The sequence below is a fragment of the Gambusia affinis genome, linkage group LG04, assembly GCF_019740435.1.
Source record: "Gambusia affinis linkage group LG04, SWU_Gaff_1.0, whole genome shotgun sequence".
NCBI lineage: Eukaryota > Metazoa > Chordata > Actinopteri > Cyprinodontiformes > Poeciliidae > Gambusia > Gambusia affinis.
In genome coordinates, this window is record NC_057871.1 from 22,356,751 (window position 1) to 22,376,255 (window position 19,505).

Here is a 19,505-nt window from a genome sequence, read left to right on the forward strand (position 1 = left end):
TTTTCTTTACTACACGTTGGATTACTCATTAGTGTTCCTCTCTTATTTTGAAATCTCTCACCAGGTTTCACACAGACAATCAGAGGAGATCAGCTTTAGGATCCAACAAAAATTTAAAGTTGGCATCTTACAACCAGCATCCGTGTCTGTCTATGAGTACTATGAGCGTAAGTTTTAAAATGGATGGGTTATAGTTTTTTGGATATTTTTTATCTTAACCAGCTCAGCTGCGATTTCTTGTAATCTGAGTTTTCCTTTACAAAATTATTTTTCTGACAATTTAAATTTATATAAAAATGCAGGTTCACACTTACCTAACCTGCTGCTGTGCCAGAAAATCTCCATTGTGGAACAATAAAGGATATGTCTATTTTATTTTATTCTATTCTAAGAATAAGTTTGTTTTAAATATGTGGGGGTTTTTTGTCGTCTATTTCAGAAACACCGTGTGTGAAATTCTACCATCCACAGAGGAAAGGAGGAAAACTGCTCCAGCTCTGCAGAGATAATGAATGCACCTGTGCAGAAGGTAAACAAGAATAGTTTGCATGAGGATTTTATGTTGGAAAAACATGTGGTTTACTTTCCTGCATCCCCAAAAGTTGAAACTTTTCTGAACAAGTTAGCAAAGTCGTTCTTTTTCATGTAAAAAACACACCTTACTGTATCAAATTTTGTTACACATTGACACAAAGCAATGCAAGTTTGTGAAGTGGAAGAAGATGAGTCAATTAGTTGATTTTGAAATATTTATATCTGAAAAGTGTGGCCGACATGTGTATTTTGACCCCCGTCTTTTAATTATCCGTAAATAAAAGGCATTGCTATTTTTATTTCTATGATCTATGAAGTACTCAGGATATTAGTGAAGAAATAGCAAAGACTAAACATTATTGATGACAAAAAGCACTAAGACTGCTCACAGTTAGGTTATGGTACCACTGGAGAAGCAGATTTGCATTTCACATGGCAGAATCTGTTATTATAATTAGTCATTAACCACCTGACCTTCAATGAAGAATGCAACATAAAAGTCACTGTTGAAAGAAAGCCAAAAGATTCCCCTTTTCCGTGATCCATGTAGAGAACTTAGGAGATATGTTGATGAAGAGGTTCTTGTTAGATGAGAAAACAATTGAAGACTTTGGCCTGTGTGCATGCAAAAATGTTTGTGTGGGAGAAAATTAATGTTGCACATCATCCTGCACCACTTTGGAGCTTCAATCTGCAGAAAAGCTTTTCTTTGTCATAGACACAAAATAATGAATGTCCTGAGCCTGCTATTCAGGGCTCTAATAATTATGTAAACCATGTGTAAAATATTTCCACTTTGCAGTTTCCCACTACTTTGTGTTGGTTCATTCCATAAATTTGAATTAAAAGCTTGGACATTTTCACAATCTCCATAGGTGTGCTAGGCACGGTAAATTATTTAATTACAACATTACCTCTGCTTTATAGATACCTTCATTTTTATTAGTTGTCCTCTTTAAAACGTCACGTTTTCATAGATCTGCGACATACATGAACAGAATCTCTTTTGTTTCACTTTTCAGAGGACTGCAGTATGCAGAAAAAGGGTCAAATTAACAACGACGAGCGCACAAATAAGATCTGCGAGAGCACGGAGACCAGCAAGGTAGAGTTTGGTAAGAAACAGCAAGAAAACAGACTATTTTAGTTAGAGCAATGCACGATGAAGAGATCTCAAACCTGTACATTGTCTGCCCACAGCATACAAAGCTATGGTGGAAGGGAATAAATTTGAGGTGGCTACAGACTTGTACACGATGCGCATAGTGCAGGTTATTAAAGAAGGTGGGTATTGAACTCTTTGAAGAGCTATGACTTTCATTTTTGAGTTGTTTTGTATCAAGTCCTTCAGTGACCTGGAGGTCCTCGCTCTCTTTGTGTCTTTGTTCTACAATTTGACCACAGGAAGCACTGATGTTGGTTCTGTTGGTAAGCTGCGCACATTCTTCAGTTATCAGCACTGCAGAGACGCTCTAAGTCTGGAAACGGGCAAAACTTACCTCATCATGGGATCATCCAAAGACATTCACAGAGGCGACCAGGAGCAAACGTAAGTTGTTGCTCATGCAAGGAGGATCATTTAAAATCATCACTGCTCATTAGAAGCTAATGTTCTGGTCAGAGAACTAAACCTAAAAAATCTCCTAAACACCATTTGGAAGTTTGAGTTAATAATGTTAAATTTGAAAGATTTTCTTTTAAGGGTCTACTGAGGATAAAACTTAAAATTTATCATTTTTGTCAAAAGGATTACACAACGTAATATGTTACCCCACTCTTATCCTAGAGTGTGTGAACATTGACCCACATTAAGGGACAAACAGATGACCCTTAGCTTGTTGCAGAGACACCATAAGCTCCTTGTTGCCATTAATTGGCATAATGTTGCATCTAAATAATTAAATATTATGAAGTTCATTTATCTTTTGACCTGGATGAAGAAAATATACTTATTTTGACTTTTCATGTGTGTGTCCCTGCTCCTCTTAGGTACCAGTATGTGCTGGGGGAGAGGACCTGGATCGAGTACTGGCCCTCAGAAGAAGAGTGCCAGACCGACGAACATCGATCTACCTGCATGGGCCTGGAGGAGATGGTCGAGCAGTACAGCAGTTTTGCATGTCAGCAGTAACTGAACTCAAGAAAACAATGATCATGTGTCCACTAATGTTTTTTTTTGCAATGTTTGTAAAGGTTGTCCAGAGTGGGCTGTATAAGACCTAAAATATGTATTAATTAAAAATGTATTAATCAAAATCTGACGTTCTCTTTTGTCTCAGAATCTTGACTTTTGATGCTTGCATACAGTACATGTTTTAAATATGTTTTGTCTTTGTCCTTTCGCTTAATTTTTCATGTACTTAGTGGTTTATTTATTTATCTCACGTCTAAAAAATGATGACACATTCTTTAACGTAATATTATTATTTTAATAATATTAAAGTATTAAGCAACACAGAACAAACAGGCAAGGCTACAACAGGTGCCACTGTGCAGCCAGTGTTTTTTTTTTCCTTTTTCTTCGTAAATAAAAGCTGGATCAGTCTACATGCTACAGTTACATGCTAAGAGGAGAATACGAAGAAAGGATAAACAAAAAAAAAATGGAAGAAAGAACAAAACAAAGAGGACTGGGTTGAATTAGTCAACATGCCAAAAAGAAAGGTGAAAGAGACGAGCTTAACTCAAGAACAACTTCCATTTGCGTCAATTTAACATTTTCAAAGGCAGCATATCAGTAATGTTATATCCTATATAACCGGTACAGGTTCATAATCTGCTTGAACAATTAGGATCAGTCCATACTGGCTGACAAGAAAAAGACTATTCTTTTATTTGCAAAAGAAAAAGTAGTTTTAAGTAGTAGAAAGCCTTTGTTCAAATTGAAAACAAAAAGATATCTGCATATACAGGCTACACATATATTGGTAATTTTTTCATAGCCATATAGCTTTTTAAATAGCTATTACATTGTGGTTACGGTGATACAACGCAACACAAAACACAAACACTTGTCTGCCAGCATGCAGACAAGTGAACACAGTAAGCTAGATATACAGTCCTGGGTGTAACACAGAGAAAACATGCTAGCTAGCTAGCTAGCTAGCGTTAGCCAACCTGGCACTGCTACGGTGATGTATCGCAATTTCCATTTGTTGATTTTCTCAAAAAATGTGGTTTGCCAGACCATAAAAGGATATGAATACTTTTAAAAGACATTGTGCATTCAAACTGGAAATCTTGGCGTCAGACGTTGTCAAGTTGAGACCTGCTATTAATCCTTTGATTAAACGTGTAGGTTGTTCATATTTTTAAGATTACTTTGTAAATAGAGGGCAATGATCTGTTGTTTGGACTATGTACCTAGTAACTCAACCAATGATAAAGATCCAAGGCTATGCAAACACAGAACGCAGGCAATTTCTGATAAGTTAGTGTCAAACTGGCACAGGAAAAAGTTAGTGATGGAGTAAAATTTAAAACCTCAAAAGAGTTCACGCTTCCAGGAATCATATCTCAATAACTGAGAGTCTAGATCCTCTTTATGAAGCAAAAACTAGAACAAGGGGTTGATTTTTGCCAGACCATAAAATGATATGAATATTTTTATAAGACATTGTACTTTCAAACTGGAAATCTTGGCGTCTGATGTTTGTCAAGTTGAGACCTGCTATTGATCCTTTGATTAATCGTTTAGGTTGTTTATATTTTTAAGCTGGGCTGCATAGTGGTGCAGTTGGTCAAGCTGTTTCCTTGCAGCAAGAAGGTCCTGGGTTCGATTCCCGGCCCGGGGTCTTTCTGTATGGAGTTTGCATGTTTCCCTGTGCATGGGGCCTTTAATGAGACACTAACTTTGTAGAAATTTTCTTAAGCTGTGATCATTAATTAGATTTTTCATTTAATCAGTTACATTCTGAAACCAAATTTCAAATGCTCCAAAAATTGTCACACCAACACTTTGGGTTATGATCATCACTGAACCTCCTTGTGAAACAGTGAAAGTCAGAGTTCGTCTTGTTTCTGGTGGATTGCCATTGTCAGTTCAAATTCCTACTCCATTTGTCTTTGGCGTTGTTTTACCCACCCATGTTCACTGTGAATGAAAGAACTTTGCTCTCAGTACAATTATTTTTCACTGAAGCCAGTGTCTAACCCCACCCGTCAATGAGCGAGAGGCGGTATACAATCCATTGCCAGTCCATGGCAGGGGAACACAGACACAAACTGGACAAACCACCATGCACTCACTCACACACATGCCTAATGAGAATTTACAGAGATATATTTGATCAGAGTTGAATGTTTCGTATAAATACCGCCATGAAGTCATGTGTACATCTGCCTATGTTTGGGTGTGCAAGTGAGAGAACAGATGGGACTTTGACAAGGGGAGATGTGGGAGGACCTTCAGGTTTGGGAGTGTTAAAAGACTGTAGAGTTTTGGTTCACACTGTCAGCAGATAGGAACCAATCTGGAGGATGAGAAGGACTCTTCTACTGCAGCTGGTCTCTCTGGCCTTTGCCTCCTGGGCTCCTCTGGCTGATGGAGCTAATTTGTAAGTAGACCTAAGTGTCTGCAGCACAATAGAAATATATAGAAATTAAAGCCTAAAGATGCAATTCATCTGTTTCTTCAAATATAAGCCATATAAATTAAAATATTTTGTATGGCTTTGTATTTTTCTTGTATGATTATCTAACATGTATTACTAATAGTTTGCAAACTTATAGTACTTACTGCTACTAAACCGTTTTGCTTTACTTGCTGCCAAAATGTTGGCCTGCATTTCATTTGGTGTTTGCATTTACTGAGTACATAGTCCAAACAACAGATCATTGCCCTCTACTTAATAAGTAATCTTAAAAATACCCTTGTCCCTAGTGGGGCCGGGAGTTGCTGGTGCCGATCTCCAGCTAAATTTTGAGAGGTGGGGTCACCCTGGACAGGTCGCCAGTCTGTCGCAGGGCAACACAGAGACATACAGGACACACAACCATGCACACACACACTCACACCTAGGGAGAATTTAGAGAGACCAATTAACCTGACAGTCATGTTTTTGGACTGTGGGAGGAAGCCGGAGAACCCGGAGAGAACCCACACATGCACAGGGAGAACATGCAAACTCCATACAGAAAGACTCCGGGCCGGGAATCAAACCCAGGACCTTCTTGCTGCAAGGCAACAGCTCTACCAACTGCACCACTGTGCAGCCCAGCTTAAAAATGAAATCAATCTAAATGATTAATCAAAAGATCAATAGCAGGTATCAACTTGACAAACATCAGACGCCAAGATTTCCAGTTTGAAAGTACAATGTCTTATAAAAATATTCATATCATTTTATGGTCTGGCAAAAATCAACCCCTTGTTCTAGTTTTTGCTTCATAAAGAGGATCTGGACTCTCAGCTGTTGAGATATGATTCCTGGAGACGTGGACTCTTTTGAGGTTTTAAATTTTACTCCATCACTAACTTTTTCCTGTGCCAGTTTGACACTAACTTACCAGAAATTGGCTGCGCTGTAAACAACCATCCTACACTACAAAGAGAGACATGCACTTTGTAGTGTAACAACCAATGACAAACAGGTGGTTAATATTTGACATTAGCAACCAAACAAGGTGGTTGTTAATGTTATTTCAATATTTAGCAGCGTGGCCAACACAAACTGAACAGCTTTGTTCACTTCCTTTGCTGCCATTCTAAAATAACGCAGAAAATTGACGTCATCAGCCAAGATACTGTAAGAAAGGACTGCTTGCAGTTTGCTCTAAACTGAAAGATGTAATAACTTCCTTTCCCTAAATGATCATTGGCCATTAAAAGAATTCAGTTTTGAATGTTCAAATTTATGTTTTTTTTCCCCCTTGTGATCATCATGACATAGTATTAGCCTCATTTAAATGTACTGAGGAAAAGTCATCACTCAAAACCATAAATTAGCAGGATGCCGGAACCATTCTGTTGTGAAAATAAATGTTGGTTCACACATCCCCAGTAATTTGTAGTTCTTTTCTTTCAAAATACCCATGTACCATATCGTTTACCTGCAGCAAAGTGATGTCTGCCCCCAACCTGATGCGAGTGGGAACAGCAGAAAACATCTTTGTGGAATGTCAGGACTGCACTGGAGGGGACATGGTCGTCAGCATCAACGTGATGAACCATCCGGCCAAAAACAAGAAGCTGACTGGGACGTCTGTGACCCTCAACGCGGCGAATAACTACCAGGGGTTTGGAAAAATAACTGTGAGTAAAACACTCTTGCAAATTGCTCTATAACAGGACTGTCAACATGCCTTAAGTGTTTCTTATCCGTCTGCCTCCTCACTCTGGTTTCAGATACCAGCAGCAGAATTCAGCATGAATCCCACTATGAAGCAATATGTTTATGTTCAAGCCAATTTTCCAGGCAAAACTCTGGAAAACATCGTCCTGGTGTCTCTCCAGACTGGGTACATCTTCATACAGACGGACAAGACGCTCTATACTCCCAACAGCAGGGGTAGGAAGGCGCTTTTCCAACAATGTTGAACAAAACGGATATCATATTTAAATGTCTGACTCACATAAAATAATCTTTATGAGAGGTATGGTAATAAGTTTTAGCTTTAGGAAATCATATGGTCTTAGAAAGAATCATTTTAGGAAAAGTGCAAATACCCTGACCGATTCCAACACAGCTTAAATAAATATATAGATGCAAGCAGTATCTATATGTTTACCATAGACATAGATGTAATCTGTGCAACTTTATTTCTTCTACTTGCCTTACCTAATTACACGATTGGCTTAGGCATCTCACTCTGCTGCCAAGAATTAAAGCTCAAGGACAAAGTATAAAATAATTATTAAAATTTTTGACCTCCAACAATGAACAAAAAATGAGGATAGAAGGATATTATGGAAAGTTTAAAAGGGAGAAAATTAAATATATTAATCATTAAATTATTATTTAAATGAGCCATGAAATAGATAAATGTTTAAATAACTTCCACCTTATTAACTTAAGTTAATTAACAGACAAATAACTTATTAAATGTGCTATTTATTACTTTTACACACTTACAGTCCTCACACTGTGTTTATTTACATTATGATCTGACCAGCTCCCAAAATCAGTGGAAGCAGTGCACAGGTCAAAGTTCAAAGTAAGTTCAGGAACCCAGCTGCATGCAATCCTTCCTCTGATTGGTCATTTCCTATCTCTACTCTTTGTTTCTCTTTTCTTGGCTCAGCCAGTAGGATCAATTAAGTTTCCATGGTGTGATGGAGTTTTCGAGTATAAATGTTTTTGTTAATAAATTAAATAAAAATAAAAATAAACTGATCCTCATGAAGTCACTGCACGGCCTAAAGCAAAGGTGCTGCAGTCCGGTCCTGGGGAGCTGCCATCCTGCTTCTTTTAGATCCAACACACCAGAAAGGAAATAAATTTACTCATGATCAGATCATTCAGCTCTGCTAAGTTCTGCTGGCTACCAGTTTTTAAATCGCAGCAGAAATAAAGAGTTAGTAAACTAAACAAACATTAGAGTTGTTTACTACATTTGTGCACACTCATTAGCAAACAGATATTTGAAAGAAAAAGTGAAATTATAAATAAATGTGCCATTTTTTTAAAGATATAATTAAAATCTGTGAGAAACTGTTATGTCTTTCTGTCTCTCTGCCAGTTTATTTCAGGTTGTTTGCCTTGACTTACCAAATGGAGCCGGTGGGCAGAATCAATCAGAACCAAGACGTTGGTGTGCTCATGGAGATTATGGTGCTGTGTTTCATTCTTTTCCTACTGTATCATGTGATAACAGGGAAAACAATAAATATCCAGGATCAATCCACGGTTATTTTTTCTGATCCTATTTAGCAAATTATTTTCATATTTAGGTTCTGGGAAAAGGAAAATGATAAAATCAGCTAAAAGAGATAACTGGAGCAAAAGAAGGGTGTTATCAAAATATAAATGGGCTAACTTTAAAAACCTGTTCACTGTAAATGTTTACTTTAGACTCCTGATGAAATCATCATACCAATGGATACAGTAACTTTGAACTCTGGTCTATTCTATGGAGATTACCAACTTAGTGAGATGGCTAGGTGAGTAAAATTACAATAACTACAAAACATTTTTACTATGTTAAATATATAAACACTCTTCTTTATTTACTCAATAAAGGTGAATGTTTATTTATTTAATATATAATACCTTTATTTACTCAAATAAACATATTTGCTATTAAAGACTTGGTCATGTTACAGTTTGGCAATCAGTTCCTCCATAATGCAAATTGTGTTTGAGTGTATTTAAATTTTGAGTATATTTAAATTCTGGATTGTTTAGATTGATCACAGTCATACAGGTTTTATTTCTTGAATAAAATGTATTAATATGCAAACTGCCACGAACAAGTAAGTCACTTAACAAGGAACTAAATGTAGCAGATTAGCAAGAATGTAATTTTTCACTTTATTTGTATATTATTATTATTATTATTATTATTATTATTATTATTATTATTATTATTATTATTATTATTGACATTTTTGTGTTTTTATAATCCTAATTATTAAATTAGGATTATTTAATAATCCTAATTATTAAATAATCCTATTTAATAGGATTATTAAATCCTATTATTTAATAGGAACACAAAGCATAAGAATCAAATCCCTTTCATAAGAATTAACTTCTGGACAGAAATCAGATTCACGGGATATTTAGAGGTTTTAACTGAGAACAGGTTTCCCAGTTGATCAGAGATCTTCGGCCCTGTGTGTGTTTCTATGTGTCTTCTTTAGCCCTGGACTGTGGAAGGTGGTTGCAAGGCTCCAAAGCAACCCACAGCAGAGATATTTTGCTGAATTTGAGGTCAAAGAATATGGTAAACATTCAGTTCTGTAGACCGCTTTCAAATGTATCCAACATTCACGCTGTTGTTCATCTAGTGATGAGTAAGATAAAACATGTTTTCATTTTGCAGTACTTCCTAGTTTTGAGGTTCAGTTGGTGCCGGTGGACCCTTTCTTCTACGTCGACAGTGAACAACTCACCATCAACATCAAAGCTACGTATGCAATGACTTTTTATCATCTTCATAACTGAAAGAAAAGGGGGATTTGTTTGTCACTTTTATTCTTAATTTGTCTACTCCTTTGGTTTTAGGAAGCTATTTGGAAAGAAGATTTATGGGACTGCTTATGTGAGGTTTGGTATCGCGGAAGATAAAGTGAAGAAAATCCTCCCACACTCTCTCACACGAGTCCCAGTGAGCTCCTGTACTATATTTTATGTTGTTTAAGGTAAAATAAGTCAGGCTGACCTAACTTGGGGTTGTTGGATCGTAGGTTGTGAATGGCGAAGGGCAGGTCACACTGCAAAGGAATCAGATCACTCAGACTTTCCCACAAATTCACAGTCTTGTAGGAAAATCCATCTTTGCGTCTGTCAGTGTGCTGACAGAGAGCGGTGAGTGACTGTGTTGAATTTTTAGTGTTTTATTACATTTAAAATAACTCTTATTTATCACATGATCAAGCAGCAATATGAAAACAGACGAGGTGAAGAAAGCAACACTGATATTTGAAAAAATATATAGTTTTTCTACCTCAGTGTTGAGTAATAAAGAAATCCGTTACGTTCAAAGGTGTTTTCCTTAATCTGATGAGACAAAATAACTTACACTCAAACCGAAAATGATGCCTCTTCTTGATGTTACTGAACATCTGCTCCCTAATGACATTACACAGTACTATTTTCTCAATTTGGTTTTTGCAGGTAATGAAATGGTGGAAGCAGAGTTGAGAGGCATCCAGATTGTCACATCGCCGTATAAAATCACCTTCACAAGAACCCCCAAATTTTTCAAACCTGGACTGTTGTTTGACGTTGTGGTACGGAACCAAATGTTATTTTTCTTATTTCTCTGTTAAGATGTTGGTATCTAAAGAGCTTTAAAATTTAGTAATGTTTGAGTAAATATCGTTTTTATTATGTCTCTATAAAGTGCCTGGTTACTTTATGTTGTGCAACAGGGAGTACATTAATGTTTGGCTAATCAATTACTAATAATTATCATTCATAAGTTATCAATAAAATGCTAAATGAAGTTGGGGCTGCAGCTGATAATCAGGAATCTTTTGTCAAACACACCAGTCGCTCAGGAAGGAATGAATTCAACACTACTGAACTGTAAAGACTGCACACATACACCACAATAAGTATGAGAGTTTATTAATGAAAATTAACCATATAGTCGAAATATTCAACCACCAGATCCCATAACTAAATTACTAATCATGCAGCTATATATTAGTTAAAGGATCAAATCAAATATGATGAAACAAAATGGATATTGAAAAATAACCTCCAGACTAATAACAGCCATTCTGCTCACATTCTTCTAATGGTAGATTGTCAGAAAAACAGCAGCAACATACCAGTATCACAACTCAGCATGAACATCTGAAGAGAAAAAAGAGAGATGTGTGTGTGTGCAAAGAGATGGCAGACAGACACAATAGTGGTGTCCCACCCTGGAAGAAAAGATCCAGAGCCAAATTAGACCAAAGGTTTTCTAAAACAAAAGGCATGTGGCTTTGGAGTTAAACTAAGTGAATGTGGCTTTGGATATTTTATTATTCTAGAACACCTTAGCAAAACCCCGTATTGCACATTTCAGAGAGAGAGAAAATGAAGCAACCCCAGAGCGTACTTGTTATTTAAACTTTGCTTTTGGATGACATCATTTCAACAAATGGCAACATTAATCCAGTAGAGAAAAAAATTCACACAACATGCAATTAACAGCTCTTCAGAGAAGCAGCGGGTTTAGCCAGGTAAAAACACATTAAACTATGAATTGATGAGATGGATTTTCCTTTTAGATAATGTGGACCCAACACCGTTCTAACTGCATGCAGGGTAAACTAAACTATTAACATCATATTAATCCTAAAATGTACTTTAAGAGGTTCAGAACCTGTCTAATCCATTTTCCTGCACTCAATGGCAGGTTGAAGTAGTACATCCCGATGACAGTCCAGCAGAAAATATCCCTGTGGTAGTAAGTCCTGGTGATGTGAGGGGAATCACAGCAGCCAATGGGATGGCAAGACTCACCATTACTACAGCAGCAACGGCTTCCAAACTGAGATTCACTGTAAGTTTGTTGGTGATGAAGTATTGTGACTCTAGCTCAAAGTCAAGGCAACAGCAATTTGTTGAAATTGACTAAACATCATACTGATGAAATGTGTATTTATATACACACAACTGGAAACAAGTGTATTTTTCAACAAGCCAACCCAATCACTGCAGGAAAATCAAAAGACAAATGTACAGACATCAGGGCTCCCAAACCAACACGATGTGGAAGAACAACATGCTTTCTGCCTTTTTTTTATTACACCGTCAACAGTCATTGTTTAAGAACAATGTAAAAATGTATTTTGTCTTTGAAGTGGTAGAAAGTTTGATATGTATGCTTACGCAGTGCATGTATGAATGAAATTGCAGGCAAAAACGTACAAACACGATCTTACCCCATCAAGACAAGCAGCGACTGAGATGGAAGCATCAGCTTATTTGTCCAGTAGCAAGAGCTATATCCACATAGGTAGGCAGTACCTATGTCTTTGAGACCAAAGACGTCCGGTGCAGGTCACCAGTCTCATTTATTATGCCTTAACAATATTTGCAACTTTGTAACCTTGCAGCCATAAACACAGCTGAGGTGAAAGTAGGAGACAATCTGACAATGAACTTCTTCCTCAGTAATCTGCAGCTTGAAAAGGATATCACATGCCTGGTGAGACATTTCTTGCACTTGCCAATGATGCACACACAGAATTGCTCCCTCCTCTTAATTGTGCTAGGTTCTCTGTACATATCTGATATCTGACTAATATCCAATTCTGCACACCCCAGATCCTAAGCAGAGGCCAGCTGCTGAAATCTGAGCGTTTAAGAAGAGGCGAACCACTCATTGTCCATACTCTTCCCATCACCAAAGAGATGTTGCCCTCATTCCGCATCGTAGCCTACTACCACCCAACCGATAATGAAGTGGTGTCGGACTCTGTTTGGGTGGATGTGACAGACTCGTGCATGGGCTCGGTAAGACTCATACCACCGACTCTGTGAGTCAAACCTGGGCAAATCCTTGGTATGTAGATGTTTGGAAATACTTAGTGCTATTTTCTTCCCGTGTAGTTGACCTTGGAATTAAAGAGACCGCTTCCGTCCTATGAACCTGGCAGGATGTTCACTCTGAAAGTCAGAGGAGATCCAGGGGCCACAGTGGGCCTCGTCGCAGTTGACAAAGGCGTCTACATTCTGAACAACAAGCACCGTCTCACCCAGAAAAAGGTACATCTAACAGTATCTGAAAATCTAGAAATTGACTGTGTATGCTTGGTTTTCTTTAACCTGGTTGGTTTACTTCTGCACCCTGCAGGTGTGGGACGAGGTAGAGCATCACGACATAGGCTGCACACCAGGTGGTGGGAGCGACGGTATGAACGTGTTCTTTGATGCTGGGCTGGTGTTTGAGTCAAGCACCGCTTCAGGAACTGCCTACAGACAAGGTGAGTTCACTTCACCTTGTTGTCAAGTTGTGTTTTGATTCTCAGTCCAACTAAATGAGGTTCTATATACACTTCAAATACCTTCATGGAGTTGAGTTACATTTATTGATAAGAATCCTTAATTATTATTTTGAAATTCTAAAGGGTGATAATCAGAATTATTTTTAGATGAAAACGATACGAGGAGGTGTTTTTGATGGATTTTCATACTGGCAGAAGGATTAAACACTGACTATTATTTTGATAATAATCGTCTTCTTTAAGGTTATTAAATTGTTACTTACCTAAAAGATGTTTTGTGTTCAATTTCAGAGCTAAAATGCAAAACAACATCCAGACAGAAAAGAGACACAACTACTGAGGAAGACACGACTGCCTCACGTAAGAGATACAGATTTAGATAAAAAGAAATCCCTTTTAATGTTGATACTTTTTTTTACTTATACAAATACAGTTGATACCAGATGTTTACATGAAAAGAAACAAAAACCTATCCACTTTTTTTGTCCTCACTGAGGTTAAATTAGACCAAAAATATCTAATTTTAGATGAAGCCGGGATTAATAAAGCACACGGAGCTTCAAATAAAAGGGGTTCTTTATTTTCAAAAAAACACTTTTCCCTTTGAGTAGCAAAGAACTGAAAAGACTGGGGTTCAATATATGGAGAAATGAATGACTCGTATTTTATCAGTAGAGAGCCTTAGCTTCAGTGAAATGGCGGGCTAACAACGTTGTTTGCACTCAACAGTGTAGCAACGCAGCTTCACATAAAAGCTGAAATCTAATAATGGCATATAACAAACGGCAGTGGCACATCTGAAAGAGGACAAACAGAAAAACATAACATTAATATAATCTCTGTGGCTTTGTCCACAGATAATAATTCAGTTCAAAAATTAATTACTGAACGCCTGGATTCTTTGCTCATGTGGCCATAGAGTCGTCTTCTCCAACAGGTCTCGGCTCAAAAAAAAGTCCTTCTCTTCCGTTTTACCAGTTAGAGTGCCACTGTACATGAACAAGAGGTTTTTTCTACTTCCAGTAATTTTAGACCTCTCTGTATCAACAGCACCACATGCTGACAAAAACAAAAATTACAACCTGTCGGTGAAATAAAAGCAAAGCATGGTTTACAAAATACACTTTTGACATGTACCCATTTTTCACCTGGTTATATAGATAAGATAGAATTACTTTTTTATATATATATGCTAGATGTATATAAATAATGTGAGTGATAAGAGATTTATTTATTACCTTCAAACTTTATGACTTGGGTCAAACATTTTTGATTTTCTTCCACAAGCTTCTGACTATTGCTTCTAGGAATACTGTCCCATTCCTCCTAAAAGAGCTGCTGTCAGGTTTATAAGTCACCTTGCTACTTTGCGCCTCTTCAGATTTGCCCATAATATTGAGTTATTGAGCTTTATGACACCGAAACATTGACTTTGATGTCTTTAACCGTCCTGTTATGTTCGTTTCTGAGGTACAGCAATAATGTTCGTGGGTCAATTTGACCCGGAGAGTGTTTAATCATGCAATGGTGTCAGAAACCAAAACATTTCTCCAAAAGTTTTTTGTATATGATTATTAACTCCAATACTAACCATTTGAATCAATATTTGTGCAATGATAGTTTTTTTATTTCTCAGAAATTAAGGATCAATGACAACAACCTACTCATTTATTCATTTGGACATAACAAATGGACTTTACATTTTTCATGTCCACTGAAAAAAACATACACACATACAAAAAAAAACAATAATTTTCTTGAAATTGATCTTTTGTAAAAACTTTTATATGACATTTTGATTTTTTTTTTCAATGGGTGATCTTTATAATTGAACTTGAGACACACATACTGTTCAGGGTCAAATTGACCCGCTGATTAAAATCAAGATAAATGACTCATGCAGAGAGCATTTATGTTTTCCTCCACTGAGTGTCACTCAGTGTGGGTGGAGCTTATCCACGGGAACAGAAAAGATTCCTGTCAAAAGTTGTATGAACACCTGCTTTCTCGCAGTTTCCTAGTGAAGTAAAGAGAATAGTGAGAAAGTGGGCTTACGTGCATGCACTTATGCATGTATGTGTGAGGTGTGTGTGTGGGGGTGTGTGTGCGTGTGGGTGTGTGTGTGTGTGGTGAAATATGGTTCATAGCTGCAAGGAAACATATAGAATTGAAAAGAGTTCAGTCTCAATTATTGAATATAAATACTTTTAATAAAAGATTAAAATGCCCTAATGCCTTCACCCTAATCTTCAGCTCCTTCCCAATACTGTGAGATTCAAGACAGACTCCAAAATGTAAATTTTACTTCCAGAGAGAATTATGTTGATGAAATTAAAATATTAACTGTAAAATGGAGCAATATCCTAAGTTTTCTCCCAGAGTTTTTCAAATCTTGGGAACAATTCTTATCCAAGTGTTTAAACACCTATGGGTTATACATATTGACTGTCAGGCTAATATTGATCTTGGCCTGACAGATATAAATATATATACATATATATATATTGTTGAGGCGGCTCATCTGAGCTGTGGCCGCAAGGTTGTCGGTGCCTGTCGTGGCGGCAGCCCTCGAACCCGTTGATGGACACCTTCGGTGAGGGAAGCCGTCAGGCTGAAGAAGGAGTCCTATCAGGCCTTTTTGGTTTGTGGGACTCCAGAAGCAGCTGATGGGTACCGGCGGGTGAAGGGACATGCAGCCAGGGTGGTTGCTGAGGCAAAAACTCGGGCGTGGGAGGAGTTTGGAGAGGCCATGGAGAAAGACTTCCATACGGCTTCGAGGTGATTCTGGTCCACCATTCGGCGTCTCAAGGGGGGAAAGCAGTACAGCACCAACACTGTTTATAGTGGGGATGGTGTGCTGCTTACCTCAACTCGGGATGTTGTGGGCCAGTGGGCAGAATACTTCGAAGACCTCCTCAGACCCACCAACATGCCTTCCATTGAGGAAGCTGAGGCGGGGGACTCTGGGTTGGGCTCTCCAATCTCTGGGGTCGAGGTTGCCAAGGTGGTCAAAAAGCTCCTCGGTGGCAGGGCCCCGGGGGTGGATGAGATTCGCCCGGAGTTCCTTAAAGCTCTGGATGTTGTAGGGTTGTGTTGGCTAACGCGACTCTTCAATATCGCATGGACATCGGGGGAAGTTCCCCTGGATTGGCAGACTGGGGTGGTGGTCCCCCTGTTCAAAAAGGGGGACCGGAGGGTGTGCTCCAATTACAAGGGGGTCACACTCTTAAGCCTCCCTGGCAAGGTCTATTCGGGGGTTCTGGAGAGGACGGTCTGTCGGATTGTTGAACCTTGGATTCAGGAAGAGCAGTGTGGGTTTCGTCCTGGCCGTGGAACACTGGACCAGCTCTACACCCTCAGCAGGGTCCTGGAGGGTGCATGGGAGTTCACCCAACCGGTCTACATGTGTTTTGTGGACTTGGAGAAGGCGTTCGACCATGTCCCTCGGGATGCCCTGTGGGGGGTTCTCCGGGAGTATGGGGTACCGGGCTCCTTGATACAGGCTGTCAGAGTCTGGTCCGCATTGCCGGCAGTAAGTCGGGCTCGTTTCCAGTGAGAGTTGGACTCTGCCAGGGCTGCCCTTTGTCACCGATTCTGTTCATTACTTTTATGGACAGAATTTCTAGGTACAACCAGGGTGTTGAGGAGATCCGTTTTGATGGCCTTAGGATTGCATCTCTGGGGGCGTGCTGTGTTGGGGAAGCGTAGGGGATAACGCGACCCACGTTTGGAGGCCTTGAGTCCTCGACGCGGCCGTCGTGGGTTCGATTCCCGAACCCGGCCGACATTTGCCGCATGTCTTCCCCCCTCTCCGTCCCCCTGTCCTGTCAGCCTACTGTCAAATAAGGGACACTAGAGCCCACAAAAAAACCCCTTGGTGGGGGGATTGCAAAAAGGATTGCATCTCTGCTTTTTGTGGATGATGTGGTCCTTTTGGCTTCATTGGGACATGATCTGCAGCTCTCCCTGGAGCGGTTCGCAGCCGAGTGTGAAGCGGCTGGGATGGCGATCAGTGCGTCCAAATCCGAGGCCATGGTCTTGAGCCGGAAAAGGGTAGAGTGCCTTCTCCGGGTCAGGGGGGCGTCCTGCCCCAAGTGGAGGAGTTCAAGTATCTCGGGATCTTGTTCACGAATGGGGGAAGAAGGGAGCGGGAGATCGACAGACGGATTGGCGCAGCGTCTGCCGTCAAGCGGGCGCTGTACCGGTCCGTCGTGGTGAAGAGAGAGCTGAGCCAAAAAGCAAAGCTCTCGATTTACCTGTTGATCTACGTTCCCACCCTCATCTATGGTCATGAGCTTTGGGTCGTGACCGAAAGAAAGAGATTGTAGATACAAGCGCCGAAATGGCTTTTCTCCGTAGGGTGTCTGGAATCTCCCTTAGAGATAGGGTGAGAAGCTCAGTCATCCAGGAGGGACTCAGAGTAGAGCCGCTGCTCCTTCATGTCGAGAGGGGGCAGTTGAGGTGGCTCGGGCATCTGGTCAGGATGCCTCCTGGACGCCTCCCTGGTGAGGTGTTCCGGGCACGTCACACCGGGAGGAGGCCCCGGGGAAGACCCAGGACACGCTGGAGGGACTATGTCTCTCGGCTGGCCTGGGAATGCCTTGGGATTCCTCCGGAGGAGCTGGAAGAAGTGGCTGGGGAGAGGGAAGTCTGGGCCTCCCTTCTGAAGCTGCTATCCCCGCGACCCAACCCCGGATAAGCGGAAGAAGATGGATGGATGGATGGATGGATATATATGTGATATATATGAAAGGACTATATAACACGTACAATGTTCCATTCAAATGCATATAGTACCCAGCTATAGGTTATATAGATTAGCTAGTGTTGAGGAAGAGAATTACTAAGTTAGCTTAATTTGGAAAAAGCTTGGCTCTCTTCCTTATGGTCCCGGATACCGGGCTCTTCCGGCGGGCGGCGTGTGGCAGCAGGAACAACGATGCGCAATGACGTCACAGAATTACAAAGTTTAATCTCACAACAAGCAACGTATGAGTTAACAAGAAAACTGCAGAGTTACAGAAAAAGTACATTCTTTACCTGAGGTAAAAGAATTAAAAGACAAAGGGACAATGACAGAGAAAGAAAAGGCAAAGACCAGTCTTTGGAGAAGGCTGATGCCAAAACGGCAGAAATATACCAGCAATCTGAATTGTTATCATTGTGTTCGATCTCTTATAGTGGAGGTGTTTCCTAACTTTTAATGTATTCAATTAAGGCGTACCCCTGGTTCGACCAACCAGGAGCTCCCCTGGACACTCAGATGAACTTAGACCTTCCCTTAATTTCACGCCAGAGATCAAAGGCCATTTGCTCTCTGGAAGAACAATGGAGCAAGCAGCTGCATCCTGGTCTCCTGGGCTCTAAGGCCATTTGGGCAAATAAAAGCATACAACAAGACTTCACAGATACCTGTGAAATTCGGAGTGCCTCCCGGCCAAATCAAGTAATTTAGTTTAAGAAAAGATTATCTTCACAAACCTAATTCTGGTCTACTGCATTCAGCATTTTCCAAAGATTTAAGTCCTTGCTTTATCACATAAAATCCTGAACAGTTTTCTAATACTAAACAACACATTTTCATTGAAACAATTTCCATTTGGTTCAGATATTATCATAGACAGTACAATTTTCAAATACATTCAGCATTCACCATTCTAAACTTAGATAATGCACTTTAATTATAAACTTGCTATTAATACTTAGAAAAATGTTAATGATCTCAACATTCTATGTTGCATTTTAGTTTAAACCATACCAGATGTGATTAAAAGACGTTTGATGTTCTGTGAACCAAACCGAGTTCTGTTTCACAGGCAATACTAATTTTATGGCCTCCTGACCTCTGATAACACAGCAGGAGGAACCTCACAGAGAGATTACAGATTTGACCTACTTCTAAATACTTACCGATAGAGTAGTTTTAGTTTCAAATCTTTTACACAAACCTGTTTAAAATTAAGAAATTTGTTCAAAATCAGACTGTTCATTATAACCTTTACATCTGGGGTAAGATTAGCTGTATTAAGCACTAAAAATAATAATTTTCCGTAACACTAGTGTGTGGCGTGTGTGTGTGTAAGTGCACCTTGGACATCTGGTTGGTCAGAGCAACACAGTGAACAAGCAGTCATCCAGGTGGCTATCACACACCATCTCCATCCAAAATGACCCCGATTTGAACCCTGACCTTCTTGTTCCAAAGGAAACGGTCCCAACAACTGCACAACTGTGACACTTATGAAAGAACAAACCTTTACGACTGTTCTTTTGACAGTATTCTGATCCATAACCTTTTTAAAGGTCAAATGTAACTTTTTAAAATGTACATCACTTGTAACTAAGTTTAAGTAAGGTAGTT

General features: G+C 39.4%; 2 pseudogenes; both read left to right on the plus strand.

Annotated features, from left to right (window-relative positions):
* The window catches only part of LOC122829691, a 39,315-nt pseudogene extending 36,525 nt beyond the window's left edge, over positions 1 to 2,790 (plus strand).
* A 2,149-nt stretch (positions 2,791 to 4,939) lies between these two features.
* The window catches only part of LOC122829692, a 33,774-nt pseudogene continuing 19,208 nt past the window's right edge, over positions 4,940 to 19,505 (plus strand).